Source organism: Pan troglodytes, chromosome 17 (assembly GCF_028858775.2).
Source record: "Pan troglodytes isolate AG18354 chromosome 17, NHGRI_mPanTro3-v2.0_pri, whole genome shotgun sequence".
Classification (NCBI taxonomy): domain Eukaryota; kingdom Metazoa; phylum Chordata; class Mammalia; order Primates; family Hominidae; genus Pan; species Pan troglodytes.
The window spans coordinates 54,412,601-54,431,263 of NC_072415.2; positions in this window are offsets into that span (position 1 = coordinate 54,412,601).

Sequence of the window (18,663 nt, forward strand, 5' to 3'; positions counted from 1 at the left end):
AGATTGCCATACGCACCATTCCCTGATTAGTGTATAAGATAAAAAGACCTTGCAAAAACTATAATGTACTCCTTCCCCCTCCTGTATTATGGTTTTCATGAATTTTCACTCCACAGATATTTCACACCTCATGAGATATTATTATAATAGTAACTATTTAGTTAGATTTTTCTACTTACTCTTTTCAGGGCTCGTTATAAGCATTTTTTTTTCTACCTGAAAATCTCCCTTTAGTTTTTCCTTTAGTAAAGGTCTGCTGGCCATAAATTGTGTAAGGTTTTGTTTGACTAAAAAATTTTTTATTTCACATTTATTTTCGAAGAATTTTTTGGTGGGTATAGAATTCTAGGTTTAGAGTTGGTTTTTTTTCAGATACAATTCAACAGGTTTTTAGAAATCTGTTTTCTGTTTTATCATTACTACTTTGATGGTCATCTGTGTTCAATCTTTGCCTATTTTGAGTATCTTTTACTTATCGTTAGTTTTCTGCAGTTTTATTGTGATAAACCGACATTAATTGTACCCCCATAAAATATATGGCAAAGACCTAACCCCCAGCACATCAGAATGTGACCTCATTTGTAAATATGATCTTTCCTGAATTAATAAAGTCAAAATGAGGCCATTATTTCCTATTCAATACATGGTGCTGGGATAACTGGCTAGCCATATGCAGACGATGGATACTATGTTGTTCCTTATGCCATATAAAAAAAACAACTTAAATTGGATTAAAGAGTTAAATATATAACCCAAAACTATTAAAATCCTGGAAAATAACCTAGGAAATATCATTCTGGACATAGAAACCGACAAAGATTTCATGATGAAAATGCCAAAAGCAATTGCAACAAAAGCAAAAATTGACAAATGAGTTCTAATTAAACTAAAGAGCTTCTGCATAGCAAAAGAATCAACAGAGTAAACAGACAGCCTACAGAATGTACTTGCAAACTATACATCTAATATCCAGAATCCATAAGGAACTTAAATTTACAACCAAAAAACAACTCCATTTAAAAGTGGCCAAAGCACAAGAACAGTTTTCAAAAGAAGACATACATGCAGCCAACAAGCATATGAAAAAAATACTCAATATTACTAATCATTAGAGAAATGCTAATGAAAACTATAATGAAATATCATCTCACATCAGTTACAATGGCTATTTTTAAAAAGTTAAGAAATAACAGATGCTGGTGTGGTTGCAGAGAAAAGGAAATGCTTCACAATGTTGGTGGGAGTGTAAATCAGTTTAACCATTAAAGAAAGCAGTGTGATGATCCCTCAAACAGTTAACAGAACTACCATTCAACCCAGCAATCCCATTACTGGGTATATATATATACCCAAAGGAATATAAATTGTTCTACCGTAAAGACACACCCACACATATGTTAATCACAATGCTATTCACAGTAGCAAAGACATGGAATCAACGTAAATGCCCACCAATGGTAGACTGGAAAAAGAAAATGTCGTACATATATACCATGCAATACTATGTAGCCATAAAAAGAATGAGATTGTGTCCTTTGAGGAACCTGGTTGGAGCTAGAGGCCATTACCCTTAGCAAACTAACACAGGAACAGAAAGCCAGATACCACACGTTCTCATTTGTAAGTAGGAGCTAAATAATGAGAACAAATGGACACAAAGGAGGGAACATAGACACCAGGGCCTGCTTGAGGGAGGAGGGTAAGAGGAGGGAGAAGATCAGAAAAAAATAACTATCAGATACTAGGCTTAGTACCTGGGTGATGAAATAATCTGTACACCAAACCCCCATGACAAAAATTTACCTATATAACAAACCTGCACATATAACCCTGAATCTAAAATTAAGTTTTTTTAAAAAGTGAGGTGATTAGGACAACCTGTGTCCTTATAAGGGGAAATTTGAACACAGAGACAGACACACACAAAGAAGATGATATAAAGACACACAGGGAGAATGCCATGTGAAGATGAAAGATTGGAGTGATGTATTACAAGTGAAGAAGCAGTTGAGGCTACTAGAAGCTAGGAAGGACATATGGAAAAATTCTTTCCCCGGTGCCTACAGAGGGAGCATGACTCTGCCATCATCTTAATTTCACGTTGTTGGCCTTCAGAACTTTAAGACAAGAAATTTATAACGGTTAAAGCCACCCAGTTTGTGGTACTCTGTTACAGCAGCCCTAGGAAATTAACACACAAAGGTATAGATTTCTTTACATCTTTCTTGCCTCTTACAAGGGCCAGGATCGCCAGTGTACCATCAATGCTAGGTAGTTATCTTACTTGGGGACTATAGCATTTTGGGATTTAGAACTTGATGTCTGGCAAATCTGGGGAAATTTTCAGACATTATCTCTTTACATATTCCCTCTATTCTATTCTCTCTTTTCTCTCATTCTAAGAAGCTGGTGTGATTTAGGCCTCTTCACCATGACCTGTATATCTCTCTTACTTTCTTCTGTGTTTTCCATTCTTTTTGGCTCTCTGTGTGCTTCAATCTGGGTATTTTCTAATACTCTATTTCTAATTAATTATCTAATCTGTTATGTCTGTTAAAATATATCCATCTATTAAATTCTTAACTTTAGTTACTATAATTTTTAGTTCCAGATTTCCATACTATTCTACTTTATAGATTCCAGTTACCTGGCTAAACTAGAATTTTATTTTGAATATATTAATTATTATTATATTCAAGTCCATATCTTATCTATATCTTAAAATTCCAACTCCTGATTCACTTTCTGTTGTCTATTTTTCCTCTTGGTTTTCAGTCATTCAGTCTTGTTTCCTACCTTCCTGGAAACTTTTGATTGAATGCTGGATATTCTTACAAAAAAATTATAGTGACATGATATAATGTTCTCTTTCTTCAGGTAGACAGGTAAAGTATTGGCATATAAGCTTGATGAAGTTGGGACTGGTCTATTTCAGGTTATCTTTTACTTCTTGAGTACAGCCCTTTCAGGTTTCCAATTACAAAGCCTGGGGTATTCATATGGGCTCCTCTCTCTTGATTGGTTCTGCATGCTAATCCTTGACTCTCTAGTACCAGGAGACTGCCCAAGTCTCTGAGAAATTTTTGGCCTCTGAGCAGCAGCTTTTTTGCATTCTTTCTGAGAGTACTGCCTGCCACATGCATTGCTTTGGAGTAAACAATGTCTCTAGGAGAAATTGTGCAACAACCATTCAGGTTCACCTCTCTGTGGTTTCCTTTCCTTTGGGATCTTTCTTCCTCAAATGATGTCTGTCTTGATAGCTCTGAACTCCAAGTTTTGTCTCCCTACCCCTGGTGAGTCTGCCAAAGGCTCTAGGCTGCCACTTTCTGTTTGGCTTTGCTGCCATGATATGTGAATCAGTCAAGGACCTGAGGGGAAAAAGCAGCCACAAATGCCAAGCTCAGTTCAATGCAATTCACTTGTCTTCAGGATCTTGGACCTTAATGTCTGGTTGCTTTAGTTTCTTTCTAATGCTTTCAAATAACCACTTTGCTTCTCTCCCCCAAGCCCTACACCTAATTCATAAATTTCCTGGTGGAAGGTTTTAGCTAATACCAGCAATAATATCATAGCCAGAAACAGAAATGTTTCTTGTTTTTACTGAATTCTATAAAAATAGAGATGGTAATTTCTGCCTGGCTTACCCCACGGGAAGATCTAAAGTTAATTTAACCTGGAGAAAGGAAAATTAGTAAAAGAAGAAAATTAATAACTGATTTAGCAAGTTACTTGTCAAATCTTCATTGAGTAATCAATTTGTAACAGGCATTGTTTAGTAAAAGAGAAAAAAATAAAAGGAAGGAAGCAAGGGAGGCAGGGAAAGAAGGAAGAGAGGGAAAGAGGAGGGAGAAAGGAACACATCTCTGCTCCCATGAATCTTTTATTCTAGTACATTCAAATAGATTGTAGGTAAGTAAAAATTTACAAGATAATGATAACTGCTATTGAGATAATTAAAATAAGGTAGAGACTGTAAAATGACTACTTTAGATTAAGAGGATAGGGAGTAGGAAAAGGCTTTCTGAGGGGATGATATTAAAGCTGAGATCCTAATGACAAGAAGACAGCAGCCATCTGAAGTTTAAGGGGAATAACATTTTAAATAAGAAGAATAGCTAATGCAAAGGTAAGCCCCAAGCCAAAAATGAGCAAGGTAAATCTAACTATCAATGTCAACAATTGCTGTGTGACACTTCTTATTTCTCCACTGCCTGATCCTCTCACCAGTCCCTGCTACTCAAGAAACCAACAAGGAGCTGACTGGCTAGGGAGACTGGAAAATGGAGTTTGTAGACTTTTAACGACGATAGTACAGAACAGAGTACAGATGGGTAAATATGGACCGAGAAACAACAAATTAAAAACCAGCACAGTCTACCCTTTTGTCTACTCATGCCTTTCTACACTTATTTAGGCTTCTAAACAGTGACAATAACAACGATGTGTTTACCCCATATGAGATTCAACCATCTTTTATGCAAATGATACTCTCAACTTCTTTTCCCAAAGATGACACAATGTCTCGGAAATTGTTTCTATCTTCAGATGATATTATTTTATTGGTAGTTAAGTCACAATCCCAAATTATTCTGTCACCTAAAGACTAAATTTTAAAAGTAAGCATAATCTGTGCCTCTTACATAAAACAGTGAGAAGGGAGAAGAAAAAACATTTAATATATACTTAACAAACAAGAGAAAATTGTATGTAACTGTAACTAGATATGCAGCCATTACAACTTACATCTCTCACTCCCTATTCCATGTTTTTCTTACCCTGAACCATTACCATAATTTGTTAGAATTCCTTATTTGGGAGTAAACCAAGCTGTCATTTATGAAGGGGATAAATCTTATCTTTATTTGGTTGTTGATGTATCCATTAAATTGGGGCATGGAAACACAAGAGTATAGATGGGTGAATATGGACTGAGATACCCTCAGAAACCCGTGAGTTTCAGATGTATTTTCCTCTGTTATACTATGGCGAAACAATTATTTTTCCTTTTGGTAGTCAGGATCAATCAACTTAACCAGAAAGTGGATTGATTCTTTCTCTACCTGTTGGTTTTGTGGCATAAGTACCAGTTGTCAGCCTTAACTTTCAGTTTCATTAAATTATTGTTGTTTATCTGGTGAAGGCATGCCTCCAGTGAGAACCAAGACCTTCTAATCAGTATAGCCAAAAGGTAAGGGGCCAGACAGTAAAAGTTTTGCATCATATGCTACCTAAATATCAATCCCTCACTAATGATGTGCTGAGAAGGGTTCAGAGGAGGCATAGAGGAATGTATCAGGGAGAGAGACGCTGACTGTTGAAAGCTATGTGATCTTTGTCCTTTGTAGGCCAGGTGTGATGGTAGAAGGCGTTGCCATTGATATGTGCTCCCTAATTTCAGTTGGAATGATGGGATCCCAGAGAGGCAAGCTCCACATAGCAGCAGACAAGGTAGGCACAATCATAACAGGCAAGAAAAATAGAGTGGCATCCAGAGTATGGCACACAGAATTCAGATGGATCACTGGAGATTACTAATTGATCATGCTTTCCTTAGAAATAGACACCATATTGTAGCAGTGCTTACCTACAGATGGTCCCTGACATACAATGGTTTGATTTAAACTTTTTACACATTGCGATGATACAAATGCTATACACATTCAGTAGAAACCATACTTCAAGTACCTACACAACCATTTGTTTTTCACTTTCAGTACAATATTCAATAAATTACATAACATATTCAACATTTTATTATAAAATAGGCCTTGTGTTAGGTGATTGTGCCAAACTGTAAGCTAATGTGAGTGTTCTGAGCACATTTGAGGTAGCCTATGCTAAGCTAGTATGTTTGGTAGGTAAGGTGTATAAATGCTTTTTCAACTTATGATGGGTTTATTGGGACATAACCTCATCAAAAGTTGAAGAGCATTTGTATATCTTTCAGTGTTTATAAGCATTTCTTGAATTTCAGTTATGAAGTCATTATTCTTAAAAAAAAAAAAAAAAGTGAAAGAAAACCTGAGTGGAAAGAAATTAGGAAGGACAACTAAGTTTTAGTCATGACTACACTATGGATTTTTTCATGACCATGGGCAAGAGACTTCTTTTGGGACCTCATCTTTTGTAATTATGAAGTGAGAATAACAAAATAATTTAAAAGATAGTAATAGCTGGTATTTACTGAACACCTACAATGCAGCAAGTACTGTTTTAAACACATCAGTCGTCTCATCCAATCCTCTTATGACATGTGTCCTATTATTAAACTCATCTTGCAGATGAGACAATTGAAACACAGAGACGTTAATAATCCATCCAAGCTTCAACAGTTTGTAAGTGTCAGTCCAAGGTCTTAAATCTACACACTTAATACCACTAAGTCATGGATGAAGCCCCTTTAATCTCTGTTTCAATGTCTGCGGTTTTCTTTTAAGTCTCAAAATGGCCCAACCTGATCCCCAGAAATGACCAATTTTAGGGAAACAGAAACCAGCTTTCTGCAAGTGGGCTGATTGTGTAACTTAACTCTGGTGGACTAAATTGGCTGTAAATTCTTTTACCAGGCATCTATGCCCTACAGGCTTCTGGGCGCTAGAACAAAAATAACAAAGTGCATAATGATCACAACAGGGACAACTTGCCCAAACAAATCTATGTGTGCCAAAGCACAGGAGAGAGGAAAAGAAATAGTTTCCTATCTACACCACTGATCATTCTAGGAGACTACTTCATAAATGGTTGCCAAAGCAGAAAAGAGGGTGATGGTGGGTGGGAAAGCGGGATTACAGGGCATCGCAGAATGGCATGGAATCATGAGAAGGCACTGGCCTAGATGTGGGACACTCACGCTCCAGTCCTGCCTCTGACTCTAAACTACTGCACAACATTGAACATGTTATAATCTCCACTGGATATTAGTACTAAAGGAATCATCAGTTTGAAATTCCAGATTTTACAGATGAGAAAATGGAGGTCCAACAAAGTGCAGCCAAACCTCAGTTGAACTATTCAGAATCCCCAGGCCTTCTTTCTGTCCACACTACGCCATTTTACCAGCCTAAGGCTATTCATTATTCTGACCATCGATTTTCTCATCTGTATAATGGGAATAACCTGACACACTCTAACCATCTGCTATAGGTGATTACACAAGACTAAATGAGGTAACGTATGAGGTTGTTTTTAAAAGTGCATACCATTCAAATGCCACTGGCCTGAGGGGTTTGGAATGTAACATTTTTCTTCTCACTGGATAACCCATTTCTACAGACTGTAGCAAGAATGCCCTAAGGGTCTCCAGAAACAGACTTGGAGTTCAAAAGAAGATAAACATCATTTAAGGTCAACCCATGAGTTAGAACTAAGAGGAATAGAATGGAGGAATGGGAAATTTTAAGGAGATGGTGAAAAAGAAACTCATAAAATATAATTTGGCAAACCACAAAATTTTCTCTGCAGAGACAAATTGATCACTGTACTGCTTGCATCATTCAAGCTCACACCAGACACAGCACTTCAGGATGCACCAGGTGGGTGATCTGCCACAAGCATAGAAGCAAGCAAAGGTATCCTAAGTTGGGCTTTCTGTTTTTCAGCCCACAGGCTTTCTGCTAATGTGTCCTGTCTCCTCCTCAGCCTGGACACAATTGTCCCACATGGCCTGGTCATCCCTGATGGCTTTAGTCAGCCAACTTTTAAATAATGGTGCATCTAGGCCCATGTGTTCTCATTTACTGTGCAACTACTTTTTGCTTAGCTATCATCCAATGCTTATTATGAGCCCAAGCCCACACTGAGTGCTTTGTGTATATTATCTTATTTAACTCCCCCAACAGCACAATGAAGTAAGTCATTGAATGCTTTTGAGATGCTACTGTAATCCTCATTTACCAAGCAAATATCCTGAGGGCCAGAGAGGAACCAGCAAGCGGAGGAGCCAAGTCTGAAACCAAGACAGTCTGAACCTAGGGTTTGTACTTTTAACACCCTGCAATTTTGTCATCTTGGTTGTTTCATTGTCTTGAGCTATAACTTCAACCCAGTTGCACCAGGGAATGAATCTCTTGAGTTACTTTCCAAGCAATTTTTGTTTTTACAGATATTTAAGAAGCTCTCACATTGATGAAAAATTAACCTTATTCTATATAGCTTTAGAAGTTAAAATGAGACTCAATGGCTGAAAAAACCTAGCCCAACTTCAGCTTACTGTAAAATAGACTTGTGTTTTCATGGAAGTGGTCCAATGAATGGAAACAGCTATTTTGTGAGTGTGGCAAGCAGAAATTATTGTTTAAGAAGAGATTGTCAGAGATCACCTGTTAAGGATTGCTGCCATGCTGAGGGGGGATTTCCGTTTGGAAGCTCCTAAAGTCATGGCTACTCTGAAATCTTACAAGTCTATGACCAGCAGGTCTCAATAAAGAATAAGTAACATCTTGTCAAGCATGGCCTTCTGTGGTGATTTTACACCAAGGATAATCTGAACAATCTCCTAAAATGAGAGTCGAGAAACTAATTCTGTGTATTGAGAAAGGGAATACTTCTCCTGAGTTTGATCTATTTTAAAGCCATCATGCTATTCTCTGTCTGAAAACTTTTCTCTGTTTCAGTTACCGAATTTAACTATTCCTTCTTCATGGCCATTTCAAGTCTCACCACCTCCACAAAGAGTTTCTCTGGGCCATCCCAGGCCTTGACACTACTGTCTTCTCAAACTCTTGCAACACTTTCTCTTCTCTGAAAATCAATATAGTACCATCCTACTTGCAAAAAAAGCACTGTTGGAGCTGTCAGGTTGCAGAAGAGTCAATGACCATTCAGAATGAGGATACTCAAGAAAAGACTTTGAAAGAAAAATATGACCTGGAGCTAAATCCTAAAACATTGACTGTCAGCCCAGGAGGGTAAAAAATATGTCTGATCTTCTGACGGAAGCTTAGCAGTTAGCACAGTAGCTAGCACATTGTAGAGGCTAAAAGCATTTATCAAAGGAAAAAGAGAGGAAGGAAAGGAAGAACATGTGGAGGAGGGGAGAGAGGAAGGGGAGAAAGGAAGCCAAAGTGGTCCAGGCATGTTTGTGTAATACTGAGGAGACCAAACTAGTGAGAACAATGTGTATCTGTGTTGAGCAGTGGCTACTGGGGAAAATGAGCAGTGTAGGCTCCAATTAAGAAGAGCCCAGAAAGTCTGGATGAGAACTTGAGGCTGGCTGTAGAGAGATTTATAACATTCTGAATAGCATCGATGATTTTTTTGGCTTCTTTATTAGACCGCAAGTCATGTGAGAACATGGTTCTCAGCCTATTCTTCTTGATATCTTCAGCTGATTTAGCTATGTATAATACTTGATTGAAAAATAAATAAGCAAATGAATAAACCAGTCTCTGCCTAGTCATCCCAGAGATGAATTGATTTTTCACACCTTGCCAACATTCTGGTACTCGCCACAATGTTGGACACTCTCACACATAGAAGAGCCAAAGAATTGTGACCATTTCTTCAACTCGGACACTACGAAGTGACATTTAATGAACTTTCTTCTAAAGAGGGTATTTATCATTAAATCAATCTCACTTTTCCAGTGCTATTCAGAAACTCCCAGTCTACACTGGCAGCCAATTTCCAATTCCCAGTCGTGCTCTTGAAACAGAACTGAACAGAAAGTTTACTGAGAGACTTTTAAATTGCCCCCAATCCCTGGAAAACACTTTATTGAAAGTGTTTCAGCCCCTTTTTTCCTGACTAGAATATCTTTAAATCAATTATAATTCATCCTTCAGAAGATGGTCATATTAAAATTGAGTTTTGTAGAAGAGTAGAAAGGAAGAGGACTTGGTCAGAGAGTTCTGACCTCAAATATTGTCTTTGCTACTTACTAATCCTGAAAAAGTTACCTTCTCTAGGTCTCAGTTTCTTAATCCGTAAAATTATACCAACGCTTACTACATTTTTGTACATTATAGTAACATTTTTGCACATCAGTTTTATACATATATACACATATAAATATATACGTATATAATATACATATAATGTATACAAAATATATACATGTGTGTATATTTTTATGTAAATATTAACAAAATTCAATCTGATAATTTTTTTTTCCTAGGGAAACAGACCTGCTTTTCACAGCAAAGACTCTTGTCCTAAAACTGTCTTATTCCATTCTTTCATTAAAACATAACTTTCTCTTTGACATCCTCTTAGGGCCCAGCATTTGACTAGTAAGGTACCTTTTCAGACTAATGTGTTAGTAGAACATTTCTTTGTGATGGAGTATTCCCATTTTTAACTAGAAAATTCTGGATATCTTACCCTGATAGATTTTAATCTTAATATTATTAAACATTATTAACTTGATAAATCTATGCTGATAGAAAGCCATTAAGAAACAAAGTTGGGGTTTAATTGCTTGGGGATAACTTTACATTTTTAAAAACTTCTTCTGCATAGGTGACTATGTGGTAGGTTAATCATGAGCTTGTAACTGAACCAAAGCCAACAAAATGCATTTCAGTAGAATAAACATAAGACCCTATGTTTAGATTCAAAACATCCACTTGACAAATAGAGGATGGAGCTTATTTTAGAAATACTCACATGCAAAAATGTGACAGTATTATTTGACTACAAGTTGGGGGTGTTTAAAAGGCTTACACAAAATTAGGTCAGTCACATTTATACATCTGTCAAATCAGTATCATGAGACAATATAGCTGGTTCCACTGTGATGGCTGGACTATAGGTGGAACTCAAGATAACCTATTTTAAGATACCCTGCCAAAAGAAGACAATGAAAGGTCTAAATATCATGTCAAATGAGATTCACCTGAGGCAAATAGGCATCTCTACCCAGAAGACTAGAAGATTAAAAGAAAATACAAATAATTAAGAGACTGTTATAAGAAAGAGAAAAAAGCTGGGCATAGTGGCTCACACCTGTAATCCCAGCACTTTGGGAGGCCGAGGTGGGTGGATCACAAAATCAGGAGTTCAAGACCAGCCTGGCCAAGATGGTGAAACCCCTTCTCTACTAAAAATACAAAAATTAGCCGGGCGTGGTGGCAGGCACCTGTAATCCCAGCTACTCGGGAGACTGACGCAGAGAATTGCTTGAACCTGGGAGGCAGAGGTTGCAGTGAGCTGAGATCGAGCCAATACACTCCAACCTGGGCAACAGAGTGAGATTCTGCCTCAAGAAAAGAAAGAGAAAAAAGAGAGGTGACTCTAAAGGACAGAATTAAGACGACTTGTTAGGAACAGTGAACACATCTATTTTGCTGCATGTAAGAAACGGCTTTCGAGTAAGTAGAGCTACACAAAAATGGAAGGGTCTATTTCACAAAGAAATAACTTACTGTTTTCTGCAACTTCAAAGCCTAGTGTAGTTCTTGACTCATGGTAGAAGAAGGGAGGGACGGGAAGAAGGGAGGAAGGGGAAGAAGGAAGACGGGAAGGAAGGAGGGAAGGGAGAATGGAGGGTAGAAGGAGGGAAGAAAGTGGGAGGGGAGAAGGGAGGAAGTTGCCCTCTCAACTCACAGCTAGAGCCAGCCCCTTTTCCCTAAGTAGATCAGGATTTCTTATTAAAACCACATCACCTGCCCTTTCCCAGAAAGTTTCCTCAATCACCACCTGGTCCAAATTTGCTTTAAACGGACTCTTTCACAGTGAAATTCCACTTCGAACTTAACCTAACTCTGAAAGGCAGGGCATGACAAAAGTGTTCATTTTCCTAACTGGAAAAAAAAAAAATCTTGAAATTTCTCACATATATTTTTTATTCTTTTCTATTATAAATGTTAGACATAATGCAGTTTCAGCATCTGCCAGCAAAATATATACAGATATATCTCTCTATATAAACCATTGTGGAATGAAATTTCGTCAAAATAAGGGAAGATGGGTGAAGGACACATAACAATTTTTAATAGAACCATATTTTCTTAAACCTTAAATTCCAGTATTCAATATATCTTTGTTGAGTAAAATTTGTTTGTTCATGCTTAGAGATTTCATATAGTCTAGTCCTGAGTCTAATCAGAAATTCCTATTACATTTAAGAGTTTCATAGCATCGACTTGTTTTTTAAAATTTTAACGACAAAAAAAAAAAAAAGCACGAAATGGCCATTCTGTAACAGTCACTTAATTCACCTTGGTAATATGCCTTAATTATGCGTCATCCCTTTTGGTTGACTCTGATGGACCTGATTTCTGACATTTCCTTTAGGATGATCTAAAGAACAACCTGAGAGTTGTAATCAGGAAATCTGGGTATTAGTCCCAGATCTACTACTTCGTAAACGTGTGGCCTTGGGCAATTCCCATAGCTCTTCTGGGCCCCAATTTTCTCAGATGTTAAAAGGAGATAAAATTATTACTCCATTTTACCTCTCTGGCTTATTGCAAAATTATCTGACATATCCTATATGAACACGCTTTAGTCATCTGTGAAGAGTTTTTTTTTTTTTTGAGATGGAGTTTCACTCTTGTAATCCAGGCTGGAGTGCAGTGGCACAATCTCAGCTCACTGTAACCTCTGCCTGCCTCCCGGGTTCGCGCCATTCTCCTGCCTCAGCCTTCCGTGTAGTTGGGATTACAGGTGCCCACCACCACACCTGGCTAATTTTTTGTATTTTTAGTAGAGATGGGGTTTTGCCACGTTGGCCAGGTTGGTCTTGAACTCCTGGCCTCAGGTGATCTGCCCGCCTCAGCCTCCCAAAGTGCTGGGATTACAGGCATGAGCCACCGCACCCTGCCTGCAAAGACTTTTAAATAGCATAGACATCCTTGTCCTTCACAAGTTTATGAGCAAACAAAAATATCCTTATCTCATTCTCAAGGAGCGATATCGGATTGGGTTCCTTCTCAAATTCACAAGATCTCTGTAGACAAAACCATTGCTGTGCCTGGAGAGTGGCTAGGATCATCACAGAGAGACGGCGATGCGACTGAGCTCCATTGATGGATATTTTGTTTTCTTGTGGAACTAAAGCAATAACAAAACCCGATTTACAATAACATATTTCCTAAACTTCTGCTTTCTATATTTTTTGTCACTATGTATAGTTCAAAGCATAATTGAAGCCTATGTGGACTTTGTACACCCTGGAAATCTGAGAAGGACCTTGAATTAAAAGGCTACTTTTATTATACCTTATAAGTCTACTTTTATGATTATTTCATAATGGCGTAACGCATGGGGCTCATACCACTCTGAATTCTTATCGGAGTCCTACCACCAAAGATACTCACAGCCTAATCCCCAGAACCTTATGCATTCCATATGTGACCCTACATAGCAAATGGGAGTATGCAGGTATGGTTATGTTAAGGATCTTGACATAGGGATATTATCCAGAATCAGCTGAGTAATCATTGGGATCCTTATAAGAGGGAGACAGACGAGTCACAGGTGTAAAGGAAGTGTTGATGCTAGAAGTGGTGGTCAGAGCGATGCAGGGTCATGAGTCAAGGAATGTGGACAGCCAAAAAGGCAAAGACACAGATTTTCCCTAGAGCCTCCAGAAGAAACAGCCAGCCCTGCTGACACCTTGATTTTAGCACACAGCGTCTGATTTTTGACTCCTGGCCTTCAGAATTTAAATGAATGAATGAATGAATTCATGTTGTTTTAAGCTGCTAAGTGTGTAGTAATTTGTTAAAACAGTAACTAGAAACTAATACACTAGATCTATAAAAATATCTCTCTAAAATAAAATAATTGTCACAAACATCTACATATCTAACATCAGTTCTGACATTCTATAGATAGTCTTACTCTTGGGAAAATCTAGTTTCTCGTATGGCAGTATAGTTAGATTTTATACAGATAATTAGGGCTCTGTTGCTTCTATAAATAAGCTTATTTCTCTGTTGTAAGTTGTTTGTATTTTGGTTTTAGTTCTTGTATTTATTTGCCTGAAGGAAAAAAAAGGGTATGTATATTTTTTTTCTGGAACAAAATAGGGATAAAAATAAATGAATAGATGCAATGAAAGGAGTACTGGCTGCAAATGGAGAGACTTGGTCTCTAGTCCTGCCTTTGCTAGTGGGTAGGCCACTTCACCTCTCTGTCTCTGTGTTTCTGTGTGTGTGTGTGTGTGTGTGTGTGTGTGTGTTTCCTGGTGCTACCATAACAAATTACCACAAACTGAGTGGCTTCAAACAACAGAAATTATCTCACAGTTCAGGAAGCCAGAAGTACAGGATTAAGGCGTCAGTAGCATTAGTTCCTTCTGGAACCTCAGAAGGGGAATTTATGCTTCCTCTTAGCTTCTGCTGGTTGCAGCAGTCCAGTTTGCAGCATTCTTCTGCTTGTAAGTGCATCACTTCAATCCTTGACTGTCATCACATGGGACCTCTTCCCCGATTGTCTTTTCTGTGTCTCTGTTTTCTCTTCTTATAAAGACACTAAGCATTGGATTTAGGGCCTGCCTTAATCCAATATGACCCCTCTATCAGTCACGACTCTCCAGAGGAATAGATCCATTAGGATGTATATATCTACATGCAGAAAGAGGTTTAAGGAATTGGTTCACTTGATTATGAGGGCTGACAAATCCCGAGATGTGCAGTGGGCAAGTCGAAGAACCAGGAGAGGTGATAATGTAGTTCTAGTCCAAAGGCCAAGAGGCTCCAGAGCCAGGAAAAGCCAATGTTTCAGTTTGAGTCCACAGAAAGGGAAAAACCAGTGCTTCACCTGGAAGGCAGTCAGGCAAGAGGAACTCACCCTTTTTCCAGGGATGGTCAGCCTTTTTGTTCTAGTTCAGCCTTCAACTGAATAGATGAGGCCCATTCACATCAGGCAGGGCAATTTGCTGTACTCAGTCTATTCATTTAAATGTTAAGCTCATCCAAAAACATCCTCACAGAAATACCCAGAATAATGTTCGACCAAATATCTGGGCACCCTGAAGCCCAAGGAAGTTGACACATAAAATTAATTATTACAACCTTATCTTAACTTAATTTCATTGCAAGGATCCTACTTCCAAATAAGGTCACATCTGAGATTCCAGGTAAACATGAATTTTGGAGTGTGGGGCACTCTTCCACCCTCTATATCCTCTCCATTGCCTTTTCTGTGAAATGAGGGCCTGGACCTGCGGGATGGGAGCAGGTCCTCTATAGCAAGGGGTTTCGGGTGCTGATAAGATTGAGAAATGCTGCTTTGAACAAAATCGGCCTGATTTCTTTATCACTGGCCCTTGCTGAGACTTTATTTCATAAAGAAGTACTGCGAATCTTCAAGAGGAAGATACTGCTCTGTTTTTTCAGGGCTTATTTGATTATAGAAACCCCTCTCTGGTTTTTTTTTGGCACGCCTAGGAACACCTCTCAATACAGGGTTCCCTGGAACCCCATTTCAGAAACACTGGACTAGATCAGTGATCTCCAAGTTCTCAATTTCCAATAATCTGTGGTTCTATAGATCATTAGTTCTCCAACTTCCTTTTAAAAAATAAAGTACTCTTAGGCTGGGCGCAGTGGCTCACGCCTGTAATCCCAACACTTTGGGAGGCCGAGGCGGGCAGATCACAAGGTCAGGAGATCGAGACCATCCTGGCTAACGCGGTGAAACCCCCGTCTCTAATAAAAATACAAAAAAATTAGCCAGGCCTGGTGGCAGGCACCTGTAGTCCCAGCTACTCAGGAGGCTGAGGCAGGAGAATGATGTGAACCCGGGAGGCAGAGCTTGCAGTGAGCCGAGATCGCGCCACTGCACTCCAGCCTAGGCAACAGAGCGAGACTCTGTCTCAAAAAAATAAAAAAATAAAATAATAATAATAATAATAAAGTACTCTTGAACTCCCAGTATTGGTTTAAATTATATTTATTAAAATGTTACTTAAATATGAATATACATAAAACTACCTATAAATCCCTTATGCTTCTGACTCTTATAGAACTATAAAAACCAAACAAATGTGCAAACGAATTCAAAGAAAACCAATAAAATTAAAATTAACAACATTAATTTAATGTGATATAATTTTGTTGGAATTATATCATTGCTCACAATGTGCATACTGTATGCTCTGTTCCAATGCAGTTCAACAAATTTATTACAATGTGCCACAGGTGACTCGATCCTCACACCGTTTTTTTTTTCTATTCAAATTCCAGGAAGGCTTTATTTGCACAGCTCTTAGGGATGCCATTTGCCTTCTTATGGTGGGAGCACACAATTTATATATTTTTTATACCTCTGTATTTTTTTTTCTTATTACTGATAAGCATTAGATAGTTCTTTGTATTACTGCAATAATAAACACAAATAGAAAGAAAGCTATGAATATTGCGAGTAGGTAATTAAGTAGCCATCCAAACATCCAAAAGATCCAGAATGTCTTTGCTTTAGATTCACATGATCATTAGACTAAAATAAGACACTTTAAAACAAGTATAAAAATAAGAGATAGTTGGCAAATCTCTTTAACCTTTAATTTTTTAGAGCCCATTTTAAAAGTGCCAACTACAGATGCTTGTAGTTCTCCCACATGAACTTGAAATTCCTCTACAGAGTCTAGCTCATTTCTTTTCTTCCATTCTCTTCCCAGGAACCGAGGAGTTAATAATACTCATGAAGATGATGCTCCACCATGGGTCCTAACCACTTGTCTCTATTTGGGAAATCACGGCCATGAATGTTTCCTTCATAAGACTCTATGTAGAAATTTGTGTAGTGTACTGTGGCTTCTGCAGACTCCCAGTTCAACCTCCAGTAAGAAAGGGACAAGTCTAACAATCTCTCTAAAATGACTCTCTTAGATTGCCCATAAAAAAATGTCATTAATTCGGACTTAACTGGGCTATGAAGAGGCCAGTAGGAATTAGAGAAGTCCTTTCTCTTCACTGTCTAGTAAACATAACAATTCAAACCAGCTTAACGAAGTGTTAAGAAGCAGAGATCCTTTAATGGCCTGCTTTAATGAACAGGTAAGAACATTTTTAAAATAGCACAATGATTGTTTTCTTGCAAATTTGATTCTCTACTATTCTATTAAGCACTTTAATTATCTGCAATCTTGTTTATCCCAGTAATTTGCTAAGAAAACCTTTTCCTTCCTAGCAAGAGTAGAAGCAACATTTAGCTCAGGCTGGTCCAAATAAGCAAGAGTTTCAAATTAGTAGCATCTGATTTAATTAGATTTTACTAACAGCCAAGTCAGGAAAATGCATTAACCCACTTAGCCCACTAGGGGTTCCCTTTGTGTTCTGAAGTTAATCGCTGCCATTTACTTCCTTGCCTGTTGCCGCCTTCCTGGCTGCTTTCTCATTTACAATAGGGTGGGCAACTTTTTGACAAACCTCACTCAACCTCACCAGCATTCCCAGCTCAGCAGATGGTGGATGAATGGTGATTTGGCTGTCAGTCTGCATGATGACATTAGAAGGTCACCAAAACGCCACCCGGACCAAAATCATTATACCTTTTTGTTTGTGCAGCAAGTCCGGAAGGAGCTATCGCATAGACATACTCACCATTAACACTACTTCTTGAGGACTTTTCGAGTTAGCTCACTTTTTACATCCTCACAGTATCACTTTTTCTCTGTTAGTCACACATTCCATGTACATTAGCATGTAGTGCTTGTTTCTATTAACTTAAATTTCTGAGAGGTATGCTGCATCTTTACAACGACGTGGCTTAGAGGACAGAAGTTCCTTTTTCTTGCATTTTTGTTCAGACCTCCCTCCTAAGCCTGTGGCACAATGATAAACCTGGGATCATAGAGTTGCTACCTTAGGATAGAGTAATTGTGAGGTAATACTTTTTAAGTGTTTTAAACAGTATCTAACTAAGAGTTAGGTGCCCAAGGGATGTTAGGGAATAAATAAGTGTAGATATTTCAGTCATTAACTTCTATTATCAGGACCTACGCTTTCTGATTATTCACTCACTCCACAAGCATGATTTGTCCTCCTACGTGGTGCCAGCCACTGTGCTACACAGGAGATGACGTAACAATGAAGACAAACGTCTCTCCTCTCAAGTGGCTTTCGGTTGGCAAAGCTAGGTCCGATAGCTGTAATAAAGTGAGCTCATTCAGTTCCCTACTCCCAATCTCAAAGAAATCGTTACAAAAAGGGGGTGGACATTAATCAATACGATTTGTAGTATTATCCTGGAGAAAATTAGCACAGTTGGGAAAATTTATATTTAGGAGAAATTATTCCAACCAATCACCAGGAAGGCTTTTTTTTTTCCTGAATATAATATTAATAATCTGTACTAGGCCTAAAATAATGTTTATTTTATTCTCCTCTGGTTCTAAAAATACACAATGGCCTGAAAGCCAAAATCTAACTTGTAATTTTCACAGCTGAATCATATTCATTTCCTTCCAAATCGGATACTCCTGGGCACTGCCACCAAAACTCAACAGCAGCCCAACTCGAAGCCCAAAAGCTCCCCTGGGGAGGGGCTGGGGTGGTTGCATTCCATTTATAGCAAGATGAAAAAGAGCATCTCTAAAGTAGAGGGTATTCAATCAATAGACAGAAAGATGGGGTAGAAGACCTTCAAAGCTCTTTCCAATCCCAGATCCCATTGAGAGGTGACAGCGTGCTGGCAGTCCTCAGAGCCCTCGCTTGCTCTTGGCACCTCCTCTGCCTGGGCTCCCACTTTGGCGGCATTTGAGGAGCCCTTCAG